The sequence below is a fragment of the Emys orbicularis genome, chromosome 20, assembly GCF_028017835.1.
Source record: "Emys orbicularis isolate rEmyOrb1 chromosome 20, rEmyOrb1.hap1, whole genome shotgun sequence".
In the NCBI taxonomy this organism is placed as follows: domain Eukaryota; kingdom Metazoa; phylum Chordata; order Testudines; family Emydidae; genus Emys; species Emys orbicularis.
The window spans coordinates 4,464,824-4,485,052 of NC_088702.1; the positions used below are offsets into that span (position 1 = coordinate 4,464,824).

Here is a 20,229-nt window from a genome sequence, read left to right on the forward strand (position 1 = left end):
GAGCCATGGATGGATGAAGCTATTCTCATGGCCTGAAGTCAGGCAGTCATCCTGCCAGCTCCCACCAGCAAAGCAGGACAACCAGAGGAGCATTCAGCAGGGAGGCCTCTGCAGTTAGAGGAAACGGTGATTCATTAAGTGGCGCTATTCCTTCTGAGTCACTGCTGAACCAATGCCAAAGGACATCTTGCTGGAGCGGCCGTGATTCCGACCAGACATACAGTCAACATACCTTGGAGGGTAAATATACCCATTGCACAGATGGGAAAACTGAGGCCCCTGAGACTTGGCCAATGTCATGCAGAGAGTCGGTAATAGAACCCCTGCATAGACACACTTCCAGTCAAAGCCAGAAATAGACTCACAGCAGGCTACGTTCATTCCCAGAGCTGGCCCCCTAGGAGTCCTGACGCCCAGTCCCCTACTCTAACCACCAGACCCTATTATCTTCCAGAGCTGGGAATGGAACCCACGACTGACTCAGCAAGGAAATTTGGCCTTCAGACATCTCTCTGATAAATATAGTTCCACAAGACTAAATGGCTTTACTTGAAACAGCATTGCTTTATGTATCGTAAATCCAAATGAGATTCCCACAACAGGCCCCGATAAACCCTTACACGGCTTCCAAACCAAAAACATCACTGCACATCCATGGGGTGAAGACACCAGCACTCTAGGATGGTGGAGTTCACGCTAGTTACGCTCGGGCTGATGAACTGAGAAAAGACCGAGAGCGGCTCCATATGGAAGCATCACCTGCCAGCCATATGGGATGGCCATGGATTACGGCTGCATATGCTTACAAACTGGCCTGAAAGAGAAAATCAAGGGCTGAGCTTTTCAAAGCTGCCTCAGGTATGCAGATAGCAAAGCCTTTCGAGCAGGGACGGAGGGAAGCAAGAATGGTCTAGTGCAGGGGTAGGCAACCTATGGCACGCGTGCCAAAGGCGGCACGCAAGCTGATTTTCAGTGGCACTCACGCTGCCCGGGTCCTGGCCACCGGTCCGGGGGGCTCTGCATTATAATTTAATTTTAAATGAAGCCTCTTAAACATTTTAAAAACCTTATTTACTTTACATACAAAAATAGTTTAGTTATATATTAGACTTATAGAAAGAGACCTTCTAAAAACGTTAAAATGTATTACTGGCACGCAAAACCTTAAATTAGAGTGAATAAATGAAGACTCGGCACACCACTTCTGAAAGATTGCTGACCCCTGGTCTAGTGGTTAAGGTGTTAGCCTATGGCTCAGAAAACCTGCCTTCAGCTCTCTACTCTGCTATGGGCTTCTTGTATGATCTTGGAAAATTTTCTGTGTCTCTGTCTGTTGAACGGAGATAATATTATGGCCCTACCTCAGGGAGATGTTATGAGGATAAATACCTTAAAGACTGTAAGGTGCTGAGAAGTAGTTTGTGGTCATTTAAGGGTGACAGATAAAGGAGCAAATTTATGTCTGGTGTGCTTGATCACTGGAGCTGCTCAGAAAACGTATGTACTGCAAAAAAAATTCTTTTAAAGAAACACCATTTTCATTTAAAAATATTTTTCTTTGAGGGGGGTGAGGCTCATTAAAAAAAGAAAGAAAGAAAAATGTATAGTTTTCAAAACCCAGACATATTTGGACAGAAATGAAAACATGCTGTGAACATTTTCATTTACGGGGGGAAAAAAACTTGTTTTGTCGGAAAAAAACTTCCAGACAAAAAAATGTGCCCAGCTCTATTTGTTTGCATGAAAGACAGCAAACAGGGACGTGAAAGGTCATTGTAAGTTTCTGAACACTGAGTAAACTGAGGCACAAAATGGAGATTCATGTGTCCAAGGTCAATGATAGGAAGGGTTCTATTCCTTGCTCTCTAACTCTAAGTAAAAATGTATTAGCTCGTTTGTATGGATACAGTCATTTTAAGGATAAAAACAGAGAGATCCCTAGGCTGGATCAGGCCTGAGGTCCAACTTGCCCAGTATCCTGGGTGCTACAGGTACTGCAGGGCAAGGTGTGAGAACCCAGCAGCAATAGATCTGGGTTCTCCTGGTCTCCTTTTGGTTTAAGCCTGAATATTGAAGTTTAGTATCTCTTCCGGAATGTTTATCATTAATTATGACAACTCTGGATCTTCTTGATCTCCATATCAATGTCCAATCCCTGTTTGAATCTTGTTACACTCTTGTCCTCAGTTACTTCTTTTGGCAATGAGTTCCACAGTCTAATTGGTTTTTTTTTTTTTTTTTTTTTTTTTTGGGTGGGAAAAGTATTTGAACAAGACCTTGTTTTCCTACTTAGGCGCTTTTGTCCTTTAGTTTTTCATGGAGGTTTTTACATCTACATTATTATTATTTATATTTCAGCAGTGACTAGAGGCTCCAGCCAAGATCACCATGCTAGACAGCCTCTACCCCAAAGAGCTAACAGTCTAAAAAGACAAGACAAGCGAAGAATTTTCCCAATGTCACTCACAGAGCCAGTATAGAACCCAGGAGTCCTGATTCCCAATGCAGTGTCCTGTCCATTGGAGGTGGAAACGTTTGAAGTTCTGTGGAATACGCATTGGTTTTCTTTATTCCACCTTAGCCTCCACAGTAGCAGTAACAGTGAGATTATTAAGACATAACAAAACTTAGGTCTAATCAACCATAACCCTCAAGTGCTTTAGAAAGGGAAGCAAGCATCAATTACCCACCTAGTGAGATTCAGAGAGAAGAAGTGACATGCACAAGATCACAGAACAAACAGAGCAGGACTAGCACCCTGGGCTCCCAACTGCCAGCTCAGTGTCCCACCCGCTGGGCCGTATTGCTTCCCGTAGAGCGGGAGGCTTAAAAGAGAGGTCACTGAGAGTAACGCTTAGAGACAAGAGAGAGCCAGGATTTACCACATTCAGTTCACACACAAGGCGCGCTGACCTGGTCTTCACTGATACACGCATACAGCACATCATGCTTAGGAGCCAATTGACACATAGTTTATGGGAATAAGCTGTACTGGTCTGTATAACTGCATCCACACTAGGCATGTTTGTAGCTTCTAAGCAGATACGTTAAAGGGATATAAAAATGGTGAGTGGACCACCGAGCTGGTTGGAATCTCCAATTTTTCAACCTATCCAATTATTTTTTTGAGTTTTGAAATTTTGAATGACCCATCCCTCCTACCCCCAAAATCAAACCCTCCTCCACCAAAAACACCCCAAAAAATCCACACACAATTTTCCCCCTAGAGAGAGGAAAAGGGGAAAAGAGGCAAGAGACCCACATGAACAATGCCAGTCCTATCGCTTGATACCCAGCTTGGCAAGTGCTCAGATACCATGGTAATGGGGGAAGTGAAAAAAAAAACAGAATAAGAGAGGACCCCTGCTCTTCTTTAAAGCAACAAATTTGGGGAGATCTCCCCAACTTTGCACAGATACAAAATGACGGCACAAGGTACTAGAAAAACAGGCCCATCATTAGAAGATTTTCACCCTGATTCTGGGTCCTTGCCTGATGATTTTTTCTTCTGCTACATGTTATGCTCCTGCTTCATGAATAGGTCTAGGCAGCAGAGACCATCAGCCTTCAGCTTTCAGCCAGGATTTCCAAAACAGCCTGCTGGGAGACCCTCAGGTAGCCAACAGTCCTATCTGATCCAGTACAATTAGGCCAGAAGTTTTAAAAGAACTCAGCATACATAATCACGCAAAATATGTGTGTTCTACCCCTTCCCCCGACCCTGTGTTTGCGGTCTCTATTTGATTGTCAGCTCTGTGAGACAGAGACTGACTACCATTCGGCGTTTGTACAGCGCCTCGCACAACGGTGCACCATTGTTCTCCAAGTGCTTCAGGAGCCAAATTAGCAATCAACATTACCCAAAAAAGCCACAATAGTGTGAATTCATTGTTCCATTTACAAGTATTATTATTATTTTATCAGTTACAATTGGTTAATAACATAGTAAAAGCATCCTGATTGGTTAATAACTTAGACTCTTTAATAATTAAATCACCCAGTGGTTTAATATCATGTGCTGCAAACTGCTGCAGGAGACACATTAAAGAGCCACTCGTGGCGGCTGCACCTCAATCTGAGTATTGCTGGCCAAGTGACTAGAACGGTTGACTGGGACTCATTCAGGAGACCTGAGTTTGATACTTGGTTCTGACCTTGGGCCAGTTACTTCCCCTCTCTATGCCTCAGTTTCCCCATCTACAAAATGGGGGTGATTATGATGGTGACCTCCTTTGTAAAACGTGTTGAGGTCCACTGACCAAAAGAGCTAGGTGTCATTAGCAACAAGAATCCAAGGCCAGATTTTTCAGAAGACCTCAGCTCCCATCTTATCACCCACAGAAATATCGGCACATTGGCCGCTGAGCGCTTCTGAAATCTCCACCTTATTTAGGTGCCTACCTGGGTGCTGGTCTCTTTGGAAACTCTTACCCCCAATGGTGGGTGCTGAGTTCAGGGATACCTGGGTAATTTTGGAAGAAATCCAGCTCCGGACACATTCACGGTCCCACCCAAGGTGTACATTTCCACTCGGCAATACAACAAACCTGATGGAAACAAAACCACCCTGTGCAATTGCTTTTGCAGAAGGGTGTTAGAGGAAAAAAGAAAGACCTCAGAGGAACCACTATAAACAGCCTGGGTAAAACCTAGTAAATAAAGTGGGTTGCTCCCAACCCTGCTTCCTGTTTTCTTTCGCAGCATGTTCCGGGCTGCTGTCACAGCCCTGAAATTGACCATCTTACTATGTTTGAGAGCTGCCACGCTGAGATTAGATGCAGATATTCATCCCTACCCTGTCCCATGGAGAGTGGGGGAGCAGCTTATGTCTCCCCTATTCTGGGGCTTCCTGAGCCAGTTGAGTCCCAGGGCTGCCCTAATTTATTATCTGTACTGCAGGAGCGCCTAAACGCCCCCCTTTCGCCCATCAAGGATCATAGCCCCATGGCGCCGGGTGCTGTACGCGCCTACAAAGAAAAGACAGTTCCCGCCCCTAACAGCCTACAGTATAACTTGCCTCCTACACTGCCATAACTCTATGGGTTTCGTGGCAACCAGGAATTTATTATTATTAATCAGTTGTATTACCATAGAGCATAGGAGCCAGGGATCAGGACCCCATGGCGCTAGGCGCTGTACAAACACATTTCAAAAAGACAGTCCCTGTCTCCCATTCCCTGCTTACCCCAGAACAGACTCCTGCAGGGGTTATCGGCTCTAGCTCTGTGCTTGGCAGGAGCCATCCCCCCAGGGTGAGGGCTTTAGGTGAGCCTCCTAGCAGAGCCAACACAAAGGTGCTGTGAGGGTGTCCGCTGAATCTGGTCTTTCTAAACACCCTTGGGTCCCTGAGAGATGGGAGCTATTTGACTTCTTAAAGCAGCGGCGTTCCTCTTTTTGGAAGAAAAGGGGTTCCCTCCCCTCCATGATGCAAACTTCTGTGGATGTCAGGATGCCCGTTTTTAGTTAGGGGCAGGGACAACATTCAGATGTGGATTCTGAACCCACGCCCTCAACGATCTTATCTGCATGGCTGGGCTTTTGTTTGGTTTTAGGCAGCATGGCCAAGTGGCTAATACATTGGACCAAGACTCGCAAGACCTGAGTTCTTTTCCTGGCTCTGCCACTGGCCCACTTGGGCAAGTCCCTTCCCCGCTCCGTGCCTCGGTTTCCCCATCCCACCTTTTTGTCTGTCTGGTCTATTTAGACCGCAAGCTCTTCAAGGACAGTCTCTTGCTATGTGCCTGTGCAGCACCTTGCACAACGGGGCCCCGATCCCCAGTGGGGCATCAGGGTGCTACCATAATACACATAATAACCAGCTCCCGACTTTGCTCAGAAAGTGACTCAAGAAGAAACACACACACCGAAGGTCTATTTCATGGTTACTACTAATATTAATAACAAAACCTCCAGCTAAAGAAACAATGCAACAAAACCAGAGGGTGACAATCGATAAGAAGGCTGAACACAGCATGGTCTCTCAGCACAGGGCAGTCTCTCTGAAAGCTGATCTGGTGGGGGGTGCGGGGCTGTCGGCTGCTGAGTTGTCTCCTAAACCCCATGGGCCACTGGAGCGTCATCCAAGCTTAAAACCAAAAACAAACAAACAAAAAACCTAACCCAGTTGGGCTGGTCAAGCTAAAGCAACGCCTGGGTTTTTTTTTTTTTAAAGACGCTGCTAATTTTAAACTCCCCAGTGGAAAGAGTGAGAGGTACTTACAGGAGACAGGATGGCTGCGTCCTTTTCCACGTATGCTCAGCCCTGGACGGCTGAAAGGAAGCTCTGAGGACAAGGGAGCCAGTCCCAACCCTGCAGGAAAGCCGTCTTGTGTCCCGTGTTCCTCCCCCCCACCCCTCACCAGCACCTCAACAACTGTCCCCAATCTGTCACTGACAGCACCATAGAGGGAATGAGCCAACCCCCCTCCCTTTCCCCCAAACACTGTCCTAGAGTGACAGAAAGAACTCGGCCTGTCTAAAGGGCAGAGACAGATGTAAAACTAGAGGGAGGTGGTAAAGCGCGGGGCGGGGGGGGGGGGATGGGAGAAGCCAAAGCAGCCTGCCTGGAAACAGCTGTTGAAAGCAGCCGCTTGGTTCGCTTCCTTTGCAGCCAAAGGAGCAGTGACCACAGTGGGGGGGGGGGGGGGGGGCTGCCTAGCAGATCAGACAGCAAGGCAGTCTAGCATTACCTGGACCGAAAATCCTTCCGACGTCCACACCCGCACACGCATGCCCCCTGCACGTCCACGCACCATAATCCGTCCTGTCTCTATCGCCCCACTCGCTCCTGCAATCTCGTGATGGAAAGGGAACTGGTAAATAAACCCTCGGGGCCGGATTCTGCCACTGCGCTGCATGGTGGGTGGACGTTTTCGCCGGGGCCCTGGAAAAGGCGACTCAGACAGAATGGGAGCGTTTGGCACTGGGGTAAATGGTGGTGAGAGATCCAGACGCAGGGGGCTTGGTCAGAGCCAGAGGACGCCTGCACACTTGGGACTTTTCAAACTCGTCTGGAACAAATATGCAACCACAGGGAGACTCACTGAGGGTGTGCACACACACACATACACAAAAGTTGTACAGCTTTAACGACACCAGTGTAGTTACAGTGATTCAATGCCCTAGCGTGGACGCAGTTGTAGCAGTATAAAGGTGCCTTTTCCCAGTATAGCTTATTCCCCTTCCCGTACAGGAACAGCTATACCAATATATGCACTTTTGTACTGATACAATTGCATCCACACTCGGATACAGGTATGGTTAAAGCAGGAACGCATGCGTGCGTCGACAAGAGTGTCCGATGAAGACGGCGTGAGAGGCTGGGAAAGGATTCTTCCATCCGCGGTTTGAAAATGGATCTCAGTCAGTCGCAAAATACCAAATGGCAATGGATGCATTAGAAGGACAAAACTTGCCCTACGCTATAAGTGACAGAAGTGAAGTCTAGGGGTCAGAGTACAGGGGCTGGACATCAGGAGTCCTAGGTTCTCAGTCTGATTTCTGGAAGAGAAGATGGCCTACTGGTTGGGGGCAGGGCCGGCTCTACCATTTTTGCCACTCAAAAAAAAAAAAAAAAAAAAAAAGCCGCTCGGACTGCCGCCCGAACTGCCGAAGCAAAAAGCCGCTCGGACTGCCGCCCCAAGAATGGACAGCATGCCGCCCCTTAGCATGTGCCGCCCTGGTTGGGGGGGGGGGCTGGGAGTCAGGACTCCTGGGTTCTAGCCCCAGCTCTGGGAGAGCAGTATGGCCTACTGCAGGGGTCGGCAACCTTTCAGAAGTGCTGTGCCAAGTCTTCATTTATTTACTCTAATTTAAGGTTTTGCATGCCAGTCATACCTTTTAACCTTTTTAGAAGGTCTCTTTCTATAAGTCTATAATATACAACTAAACTAGTGTTGTATGTAAAGTAAATAAGGTTTTTAAAATGTTTAAGAAGCTTCATTTAAAATTAAATTAAAATGCAGAGCCCCCCGGACTGGTGGCCAGGACCCGGCGGTGTGAGTGCCACTGAAAATCAGCTCGCGTGCCGCCTTTGGCACGCGTATCATAGGTTGCCTACCCCTGGTCTACTGGTTGAAGCAGGTGAGGCTGGCGAATCCGGATTCCTGGGTTCTGTCCCTAGCTGTACCACTGATTTGCCGTGTAATCTCTGGTAATTCACTTTGCCTGTCTAATGTGAATCAGTTTCCCCATCTATGAAATGGGGATTTCTAGGATTTACCGGTTAGGAATCTTTCTGAACAGCAAGGACAGCACCGCCCCTTACACCAAAGAGCAAAGCATTGCCCACCCCACCAGGGGCTTTGGGGGGTTAAGGCTTTTTTCCTGGAAAGACTGGGAAAATGTAATTAAAGATTGAGATTTTCTTCTCTGAAAATTTCCATTTTTGACAAAAAGCCATTTCTCATTGAAAGGGCCGTTACTACATGGCCAATGAAAAGAACCCAAGATTGATCTAATTTTTTTTTTTAAATCTCATGATTTTTTAAGTCAGCCTCATGACGTTTTGGGTTCGACCCATGATTTTTGAACATCTAGGAGCTGGCAATGCTGTATAACTATTTGCTTTGCAGTAGCATTTAGTGCTCCCACCGGCTACCAGCTCCTCGTTGTGCTGGGTGCTGGACATACATATAAGAGGCAGCCCCTGCTCCAAAAAGTTTATGGGAAACTGAGGCACAGAGCGTGTAAATAACCTGCCCACAGTCACACAGGGAGTCTGTTGCAGAGCAGAGAATTGAATCCAGGGCGCCTTAGTCCTAGGACAGAACCTTAAACACCAGGTCCTTATTTTCAATGCTACGTCCCGGAGGGCACCTTTTCAACCCTGGGACCCAACATTCCAGCTACTGCATAAGTTAAACCAAACCATGAATTCATTCAAACTAGAGATGGAGTCAGCTCTGGACCCTAACTATCACCGAGTTTGGATGTGGGATATGGTTGGAGCATGATCGATCTCCTCATCGAGCCAGATTTTTAGGGGTAATGAGCAACCACTGCTCCCATTGACTCAGCGCTTTTGAAAATCAGGCTCATGGCATACAGTATAAAAGGGAGGCTCATTTAGTGAGCCTTGTTCCCGGACTGGCACGGGCCAAAAGCATAGGCCCTGCAGATGGAGTGCACGGTACTACCAGGCACGTGATTTACCGAGTACAATTGCAATGGGACGGTGCTGCGGGCGCTGGAAGGCGCAAGCATCAATTCAAGGAAGGTCACTGTCCCGGAGAGCCTTTCTGCACCAGAAGTGGTTGGGTACAAAATGCAGGAGAGGTTTTCTTGGCGTACCTCAAATTGCGTTGGACACAGGAACCCAAAGTGCCTATTGATCGCGGACAGCAGCGCCGTGCGTTCCAGGACGCGAGGACGGGGCCACGTGGGTTTTAAATCACCCCGGTATTGGTCGTCACATACTTCTGAGGCAGGGTCAATAATGCGCTTATATAATCGCTCGACTCCTACCGTGAGGCCGGCTTGGGGAACGGAAGGGGATGAGTTTCAAAGCAGCACTTTTCAAAAGTCCTCCTCCAACCTCAAACCTCATGCATCAACCCACTGAGTGAGCAATTCTGTAGCCTCAGAGGAACTGCTAAAAGCCCTGGCCTGATCAAAAATATAGAGCGTATCAGCCACCGGTCCTGGGGCCTTCTGCCCTACGATTAAAACCTATGTCTGGGCACCCGGCAACAACCCCGGTGTCCTCCAAACAGCACCACTTTGTAGCCTAGGCCTGGTCGACACTGGAAGCGTGATACCGATATAGCTAGGTTGGTTAGGTGGATGATTTTATATCAATATAACTTTAGCCAGTATAAGCTGCAGTTACATCAGTCTAACTGGACCTCATACCTATACATTCAGCTGTTCCTGAACCAGCATAAGCGATACCCGAATAAGCACTTTTATACCAACGTAGCTGCGTCCACACTAGGAGGGGTTCATCGGTTTAGTTTCACCAGTATGGTTAAACTTACAAAACTTTCTAGTGTAGACAAGGAATGTGCAGATCAGGTTCCACTACAAAAAGTGAAAGAATGGTCAGGCAGGTAAGGAATAGGATGGGGAAGATGGGTTCAGTTCCTGGCTCTGTTACAAAGTCCCTGTGTGAACCCCACAGGAGCTAGGCACCTACATACCTTTGTGAATCGAGCGGTGTGTCTACACTACAGTGACACCGCTCTGGCGCTGCCGCTGTAGCGTGGACGCTTCCTGCATCGACAGACGGGGTTTGTCCATCGATGTCGTTAATCCACCTCGTCGAGAAGCAATGATAGCTAAGTCACCGGAAGAATTCTTCCGTCAACGTCCCCTGGGGTGAGGTCAACCTAACTATGTCACACAGGGCGCAAAATTTTTCACAGCCCTGAACGATGCAGTTAGGTCAACCTAAGTTTTAGGGGTAGACCAAGCCTGGGCCTTAGGGCCTGATTCTATTTTCTACATCCCGGCCTGATCTACACTGAAAATGAGGTTGACACACCTACGTTGCTCAGGGGTGTGAAAAATCCACACCCCAAGCGCCATAAATTAAGCCGACCTACCCCTGGGGTAGAAGGGACTAGGTTGATGGAAGAATTCCCCATCACTCGGGGAGGCGGATTACCTACCGCAACAGAAAAACTCCTTTTGTTGAGGTAGGAAGCATCTACACTACGGCGGCAGAGGGGGAGCACCCTTAGTGTAGACATGACCTTAGATTGTAAGCTCTCGAGGGTAGGAACAATCTCTCTTTACGTGTCTGTGCAGCATTTAGTCCTGATCTCGGCAGAGGCCTTTATGCACTTCTGTAACACATAATAACAACAATTAACATATTACGATCCAGCAGATCTTCCATCTCGTGAGATACTACGGGATCTTATACTGATTCTACACTGGCATATCTCCGTGATTTATACTGGTGTCATTTAGATCAGAATTAGGACCTCCATCTTGACCTTGCAAGGGAACGGACAATGACCTCACTCGGTCTTTTCCATATACAGCCACTATGATCTCAAGTATATTATCTGCCCCCGATCTGATATTAAAGAGCCATCTCAATCCTCTTCTGAACATCCAGCAAAACCTGCTTGCTCAGCAGAGAAAATAACCCCCCACCCCCACCGCCCACTTCGAGAGCTGGTGTCAGATTATTTTTAAAATCTCTCCTTGTATTGATTTTAATATCAGATACAGAATATACATTACATGAAACCATAGAACCCTCATAAAACGGTTACCCGGCCTCGTCTCTACCCACAACCTCATTACAGACAATGGAGATGCAAACATTTACTGTAACAGCAATAAACAGGGATACGAGTTCTAGAAAAAAAATACCCTCTTTTAAATTGTTCCGACATTCCCCCCCCCACCCCCGCCCTGTTAATGCCATCAGCAGTCCTCATTTCCGGGGAAGGGAAGGAGATAGGGACAGGATAAGAGTCTTTTCACACTTATACAGCATTTCAGATTCATGATGGATGAGAACAAGTATACAATCTGCTTTCACGGGAAGGGAATGTTGGCTAGTGGTTAGAGCAGAGGACAGGGTGTCGGGGCTCCTGGCATTGGAGAGGAGTGGAGTCCAGTGGTTAGAGCAGAAAAAAAAACTGGGTTCTGTACCCAGGTCTGCCACCTAATCTCAGTGTGGTTGTGGGAAACTCCCATCACTATATTTGTGCCTCAGTTTCTCCATTTATAAAAGGGTGATGATACTTATCTCTCTGGGTTGTAACGAACGTTTGCAGAGCACTCTGAAAGCCTCAGGTGAGAGATCTTCACATAAAGGCAACGAATTATTTGACAGAGAAATAGATGCTCGGAGATTCCTCTCTTCCATCCAATAGCTTCATGGCCACACCTTTACACAGACATCTGGGGCATGATTCTTATTTACAAAGGGGCATTGAAGTGAGTGTCAATTTGTTACACTCATAACTACTTTAAGACCCTTTTACTTTACCACACTGGCATAAAAGGCCTTAGTGTAAACGGGAATTCAGATCTTGGTCCTAAGAGGCACATGATACCCAGCTGATGTCATTCTGCCTAGCGCTACTGTCTTCAGAGGAGATGCAGCTGATTCACACCAGTTCAGGATCTGGCCCTGTAGTTATCTAATCAGCACTGCTCCCAGACCCCTGCAAGCTGGCACAGCAGAAGACCAGGTTTTCTGCCCACGCCTGAGTTCTTGCATTAACAAGCCCAGCCATTGTGGCCAAATCTGCGCTCATCTTGTTCTTTGTTTATTGCAATGTCTTTTGACATGGGGAATTTACAACCTTGTTAACAGGACATATTCAATTCGGGAGGTGGCTGGAGGAATAAAGGCTAGGAGACATCCACTCACTGCTTTTTGTGGGACTCTTTGGCTAGCTACAGAACTTTTAAATGAGTATCCTTCCTAGGATGACCAGACAGCAAGTGTGAAAAATCGGGACGGGGGTGGGGGGTAACAGAAGCCTATATAAGAAAAAGACCCCAAAATCGGGACTGTCCCTATACAATCGGGACATCTGGTCACCCTAATCCTTCCTGATACCCACCCACATCCGAGAGCCTTGTTGTTAGAAGATTTAAGGATCTGATTCTATGTTGTTCTTCAGGTTGTGTATCCACTTAAACCAGTGCAGAGTGGATGTAAAACACTACCAAACCACAACTGGGTATGTCTACACTACAGTGGCACTTTGCACTAGTGCAGATACTTTGAATTGGTGTCAATGACACTGGCCTGATTCCGAATTACACTCAGGTGTGCTCTACACACAGGTTTTGTACTGGGATAACTATGTCATTTAGAGCTGTGATTTTCTACCAAAATACAGTACAACCCTTACTGTGGATGCAGCTGTGTCAGTATAAAGGTGCCTTACGCCAGTATCGCTTATTCTCCTTCCTTTATGAGAATAGCAATACCAGTACAAGCGCTTTTATACCAGTAGAACTGCTTCCACAGACGTGGGTTATATCCCTTTATCTGTACCAGGACAGTTAAAATGGTACAACTTTCCATAGAACCATAGAAATGTAGGGTTGGAAGGGACCTTAAGATGTTATCTAGACCAGTGTTTCTTAATCTTTTTGATACCAGGGACCGGCTTACTGCCATCCTAAACTTTGCCAGGGAGATCTCAGGGACTGGCGCCGGTCCACGGACCAGTTGTTGAGAAACACTGTTCTAGACCAAGGCAGGATTAAATATAACTAGACCATCCCTGACAGATGCTTGTTTAACCTGTTCTTAAAAACCTCCAGTGATGAGAATTCTACAGCCTCTCCCTTGGTAACCTGTTCCACTGCTCCAGCTGAGACCTCACCAGTGCCGAGTAGAGCGGAACAGTTACAGCCAGCGTTTTCCATATGACGCTCCTGTGAATACATCCAGAATGCCTTTTTTCATACCGTTGACTCACATTCAATTTCTGATCCACGATAACTCCCAGATCCTTTTCAGCAGTACCGCCACCAAGCCAATTACTCCTCATTGTGTATTATGCATTTGATTTTCCCCTCCCACATGTACCACTTTCCCTTCTCTTTACCGAATTCCACCTGACTGAATTCAGATCAATTCTCCAGTTTATCACGATCATTTTGAGTTCTCAGCCTGCACTCCAAAGTGCTTGCAACCCTCCCGGCTTGATGCCATCCATAAATTGTAGAAGTGTACTCTCCACTCTGTCCTCTGCTCGTTAATGCAAATATTGAATAGTACTGGACCCAGGATGCACCCTGTGGGACCCCACTTGAAATGTCCTCTCAGTCTGACCGTGTGTAGTGGGTGTATAAAGAAGCCCTGAGGCTGCTTTACGCCTCTCTGGCAGCATACAGGGGCCTTAAAAGCATTGTAACCTAGTATATAGAGCACCTGGGCTCTGTCCCTGGCTTTGTCACAGGTCTGCTGGGTGACCTTGGACATGACGCTTCAGCGTTCTGTGCCTCGGTTTCCCCATGTGAAATGGGGATAATGATGCTGACCTCCTTTGTAAAGTATTTTGAGAGCTACGGATGAAAAGCGGTACAATATATAAGAGGTAGGGATTATCATTGTTATTAAAATAGGAAGAAATTACAGTTGCATGTATGTTAAAGGCCCCTTTGCACTGCCAGACTAGCATAACTGTGAATCTGGCCTGTCATGTGGATTCATGGCTAGATTTTCATTTACATTAAGGCCCCTTTATGTTACCAGAGCGGTGCAAAGGGGCCTTAAAGTGGAAGCAACTATAATTTAAGGTCACTTTAAGGCCCCCTTAAATTGCTTGTGAATGCACTGATGACCGAAGGCCTCTGTTTACACACACACACACTTAGAACAGGTACAGCATGGCCATTGGCCAGGTGCGATTCCCATCCAGACGGCCCCCTGCCAATGTGCCACACTTCTGAGTCCGGTGGGACCCTCCCTTTCAGGGACGAGGGGAATTCAGAGCCTGCTCCCCTCCTGCCCTGCACCTTGTGCAGTCATTTGCACCAGTGCAAAGTGGCTGTACAGTTCTGGCCCGGTAGCGCTTCACTCCCACATTGTACTAGTGTAACTGACTGCACACGGGCTAATTAGTGTCAGCGGGTGGCAAGCAGGACCGCTGCCAGCTGGGGCCTGGGCTGTGCCCCAGCTAACTAGTTTCACACAAAGACCACGCAGCACCCCTCAGAGGGCAATGGATTCACTCACTACACACCTGGGCTGGATTCAAACCAATGCCTCAGAGGCTCTGGATCCCATTAGCCACTTAAAAGGATAGGTGCCTTTCCCCAAAAGCTGTAGGGGTGCCACCCATTCTCTCATTTGACCCTAGGACAATCCCTTAGCTGCTCCCAAGCCACGGTCCCATTCGTTTCAGCTACAGAGCCCTCACTCATTTCACCCCAGCATGCAAGTTCTCTCTATGACCTGAATCCTCAGCCTGCATTCAAGGCAGATTGGGCAGTTACTGTACCACCTATTGCCTGCAACTGGTAACAAACGGAGATTTGGCCACAACCCCCACGCAGGGCTCACCAGCGGAGGCTGGCGAAGCCGCCTAGGGGGTGGGCAGCCTCGTGCTCTGAAATAGCTGCACGTCAAACTGCTACTACCCCCTCCAGTTTGACCACAGGAAATGTGATCTCAGCTCAGCCTCTCCTTCCAAATAGGGAGGGGAAATTTCTGCCTTCTCGCTCGCTCTCAGCAAACAGCAGCCCCCGACGGAAGACAGTGCCATAATTGGAAGGATGGAGCACAGAGGAGGCACACTCCCTAAACCGAGCCGTTCTCCAGGTTTTCCACGCAGCCCAGGCAGGAGAGAGATTCTGTCCTGAAACCACTTCATCCTCTACCCTGTGGACCTCCCCGCCCAGTTCCCACCAATGCTGGGGTCCCAGAACCTTTTGCCCCGTGGACCAACTGACCAGGGCTCTGCGGGGAAATGTACAAAATACAAGCCAGAGAACCACGATCTTGTCCCGTTAAGAAGGAAGATGCCCTGGAGATATTGGAGCAGGTCTTCAGCTGAATTTCAATGGAGTGACTCTGGTTTGCACCCGCTGGAGATCTGGCCCATTGACATCAATGGCGCAATGCCCCATTTACAGAACACCACACTGGACAGGGAGGAAACCAGCTATTTTTTCCCCCCATGGCTTTCTGCCTTGAAACAAAACCCTAGTTAATAATTAGGGGTCAGATCCTCAGCTGGTGTAAACTAGCAACACGCCCCTTCTTTCGGGAGCTGCACTAATCTGCACCAGATAGGGATCTGGCCCATTGATCCCAATGGAGCTGCCCCAATTGACCCCTCCCCCCCCATTGGGGATCTGTTCCCAAAAGTCTTCTCTTTGTCAAAAAAAATAAATAAACAAAAAACAATAGTGGGTGTTAAATAGGGATTTTCCCTCCTACCTGTTAGTCAGATGGCTGCATCTTCAGCTCACTCCAGACAGCAGTTTGTAGCCATTGCCTGTCAATCAAACTGAAAAAGGAAAATGCCCGTCAGTTCCAAGGGGATAAAGTGACGAATGCAGGTAAAGTGCATATTCTGTCCTGACCTGGGTACAAGGGGATACCGGGAATCAGGGTTCCTGTCCTGTTAGGGCATCCCTCGTCCCTGAAGGGCTGGGATCTCAAGGTTCATACTCCAGAGATTTGTTCTGACCTGGCTGACAATTAATTACAAGAATCCTGACAGAAAGGCAGCTAAGACCCTGATCCTGCAAGGTACTAAGGGCCCTCTACTCCTTGGAGCTGAGGGATACAAGACCTTGCAGGTTTGAAAGAAAGAAAAATATGATCTTGAAGCTTTAAGAAATGGAAAACCAGCTGTCCACCCTGCCAGCTATTCAGGAATAGCTGGTGGACTGAAAGACACAGCTGAATAGCCCACAGTGCCCCAGGTTGAATTCAGGTGTTACAAAGCCTGAGCAGTCAAAGATTGCATAACCCACTGCAGCTAATGCTTCAGGTCTGTGCGGTTTGCACATTCTGCTCTCAGCCGTACCAGTGTAAGTCTGGAGTTCTCTTGGAAGTCCCGGTGCACGATGGGAAATGCCGTGTGGCTAGGGGAGACCAGCCCATACTGGAGAGTGGGGACATGAGACAGTCGAACAACTAATACCACAAGGAACTGCCACAGCATAGCCAAATTGAAATAGTTTAGGGTTTGGGCTTCAATTAACATTTGTTATGGAAAACTGACACTTTTGCTGAAACGTTGAATTGACTCAAAACCCCAGTGTCCCGTCAAAACACAGTTCAAATGGAAAGTTGTCAACCAGCCCTACCAAACACAGAGCGCAGCCGCTGCACGTCACTCTGGGATCTGCCTCACCCCAAGTACTCCAGAGGTGGAAGCCCATCAGAGGCCACCCTGGGCTGGTTTGCAAAGGCGCTGAGCACCGACAGCTCCTCCCATTGACTTCAACTCAGGTTGCGTCTGCTCAGCACCTCTGGAAATCAGGCCCTGGTTTTGGAGGCCGTGCATCCCACTGGGGACTCAACGACGTCACCAAACTCGTTTCCCTTGTGACTCGAAACAGACAGGAACCCAGGTACAATTCTTCCTACCACCTCTCGGAGAGGTAGATAAAGTACGTCAACCGAAAAGCCCCTTCCACAGATGTAGGAAGCGGCTTCACTACGGCGCTACAGCTGTGTCGCTCTAGGGGGCTGTAGTGTAGACATAATGGAGGCCCCATGGTGGGCCGCTGTAGTGTAGACAGTTGCTATAGTTAACGAAGGTGTTTTTCCCATCGCCGTAGTGAATCCACCCCAGGGAGAGGCAGTAGCTAGGTTGGCGGAAGAATTCTTCCATTGGCCAAGCATTTGTTTACACCGGGGCTTAGGTCGGCTTAACTATGTCTCTTGGAAGGGGGTGTGAATTTTTTAAACCCCTGAGCGAGGTAGCAAGGCCGACCTACGTTTTCAGTGTAGTGATTGGTCCAAGGTCACGCAGGGAGTCCGTGGCAGAGCTGGGAACGGAGCCCACTTTTTCTGAGTCCGAGTCCTCCGCTTTAACCACAAAGCCAGCCTTCCTCTTGCTGAGCCGCCTACCCCTCACCAGCTCATTTCCTGACATTACAAAATTCAACCCGAGCACAGATGGGCCAGAGAACCGCACAGCTTCGAACCTCATCCAAGCCCTCCTACCCCCAACACAGCTCAGGTCTGTTGGAGGCCAGTGGAGGGTTCAGTTCATGGCCCCACCTCGAACTCGAGGCCTTCGCTGTAACAAATATCTCCTCACCAAACGGCCTGGCACAGGAAGATGCTGTAGGTCATTCCTCAAAACAGCTGAAACACAGACTGCTTTCGAGCTGTCAGAACGCATCAAACCTTGAAACGTGAGGGCCAGATCCCTTCGGACAGATGAGCTACAAAGTTTTGCAGCTACTGAAGCAAATGAGTAAATCTCCTTAGTTCAAAAATCGACAGAGAAGGGGTGGAGGGAGATTCCAACCCTATTCCTCGGCTGGATCTGGGGTAGCAACAGAAACATGATGCATAATTAACCTCAAACAGCTTCCTGGCACTTTATGTGTGTTAAGTTCAAGTCAGCTCCGATTCTGGCCCTTCGCTTCCCTTAATAGAGAGGAGCAGTCCAAAGAAATGAAGGCTCCAGATCCGATCAATTCCTCTGTCGCAAGGGGAGAGGGGGGTTTTCAAAGGGAGGAAGTCTGGGTCTTATGGTTAAGGCACTGGGCTGGAACTCAGGGGAGAGGGATTTAATTCCTGGCTCTACCATAGGCTCCCTGTATGACCCTGGCCAATCCACTTGCCTGTTTAGACTGGAAGCTCTTATGGACAGGGGCCGTCTTTCACTATGGGTTTGTGCAGCACCTAGCACAATGGGCCCCAAGCTCAGTTGGGGCCTCTAGGTGCTTCTGTATTGGCATGTGCCGCTCCCAGTGATCTCTGCGGAAGCCACAGCTGCTCTAAAAATGAGTCCTCTTGAACCTAAAGGGGCATTTGGTGTTGGTCTGAGTGCCCCGTGAACTGTGCAGACAGCAATTTGCCAACACCCTGCAGAGTGAAGGGATGGGGGCTGCCGTGTGGGTGGAGGATGTGTGAAGATGTGGTTTAGGTCACTGTGCAGGGTTTGCTCTACAACGCTGAGCCCTAACCGCGTCCTCTCCCCACACCTCCACCCTCCTTCCCTGCCCCTGTTCTCAGGGCTGGCTTCCGAGCACATCCACAGGGCTGTAAAAGGCAGATGAACATGCAACTCCGCAAGCTCTTGCCTGTAGCAAACACATCCCTGCACTGCAATCCTTTCAGATCGCCAGCTAATCAGGGTCATTCCAGGCCAGCAGCCCCCTTATATGAGTGGAGTTGGGTTCTGTCTTTCAGACCATACATACGACCCACAGCAACTCCTGACCTACCGAGGCATCACACGTAGGAGTCAGGGTGTTAACCCTAATGTCCTGGCCAAATTCCACTTTGGGTAATGACACTGTAACTCCCGTGTGCGGATGCATAACCAGTATAGTTACAGCGATGCAAACCCCCTAGTCTGGACACAGTTATACTAATATCAAAGTGCTTATACTGGTGCAGCTTATTCCTTTGCGGAAAGGGGAATAAGTTATACCAGTGTAAAGGAACCTTTATACAGGCATAACTGCATCCACACTGGCGATTGTACAGGTTTCACTATATCAGTAAAATATTACACCCCTAACAGACATAGTGATACCAGTACAAAAACTGTGTATACCCCAGGCTTAAATTCCCTCCAGCAGTTAGCAGTGTTGCAACCACCAGGCATTCAAAAATCACGAGACAGGGCCCCAAAATATCCTGAGATTGGCTTAAAAAATCATGAGGGTGTTTAAACAATACATTTGCATTCTTTTGATTTGCCTTCTCCTTTTGGAGCTTTCAGCAGCCACATTTTCAAGCTTTTTATTGCAAGCCCAAGGGCTAGAAACTTATTTTTTTTGAAGAAAATGAAAGCTGAGATTTTATTTCTTGAGTCCAGGAGCTGGGGCTTTAAACACCGAATTATCATGAGGGCTGTGATAAAAATCACAAGTGTTGGCAGGCCTGAGTTGAGTGTACGCAGTATCTTTCACTTCCCTCCCCCAGTTGCTGGGCAGTGTTGCCCCATGTTGCTAAAACAGCTGCTGCATTCCCGCTCAGAGGTGGAAGCATTTCAGCGGCGAGTGCAGTGGTCACTATATTATACATAGTGCTCGATCCTCTACTGCCCTGTACCTTGTGCAGTTATTTCCACCAGGGCCAAATGAGCGCAAAGTGGGTGTGAAAGGTTACTTTTCTGATTTGGCAGCATTTTAGACCTACTTTGCACAGGTGGAAAAGACTGTTCAAGGGGCAGGGGAAATGTGGCTCAATAACCCGGACTAAAGCTATGTCTGCGCGACAGCATCTCCCTTCAGAAGGGGGTTTTCCATCATTGTAGTAAATCCACAGCTCCCAACGGTGGTAGCTAGGTGGACAGAAGAATTCTTCTGTCACTTTGCCGAGTCTACACTGGGGGTTAGGTTGACCTAACTATGGTGCTCGGGGCACATAATTTTTCACAGCCCTGAGTCAGGACATAGCTAGGTTGATCTAATTTTTAATTATAGACCACACCTATATATCAATCACGTGCCCTTTGGCCTCTGTCTATCATAGATATCTGGCCTCCATTACCTCACTGTCTGAGCACCTCATGCTCTTCAACATCATAACAGCCCCGTGAGGTTATCTCCATTGTATAGAAGGGGGGTTGATGCACAGAGACAGACTAGGTGACT

General features: G+C 48.0%; 1 protein-coding gene across 1 annotated transcript in view; it reads right to left on the reverse strand.

Annotated features, from left to right (window-relative positions):
• The window catches only part of MEF2D (myocyte enhancer factor 2D), a 167,217-nt gene that overhangs the window by 99,033 nt on the left and 47,955 nt on the right, over positions 1-20,229 (reverse strand). The window contains exon 2 of the mRNA XM_065419815.1: positions 15,872-15,941. The gene's annotated coding sequence lies outside the window, so the exon portion shown is untranslated. The remainder of the gene's footprint in view (positions 1-15,871; positions 15,942-20,229) is intronic.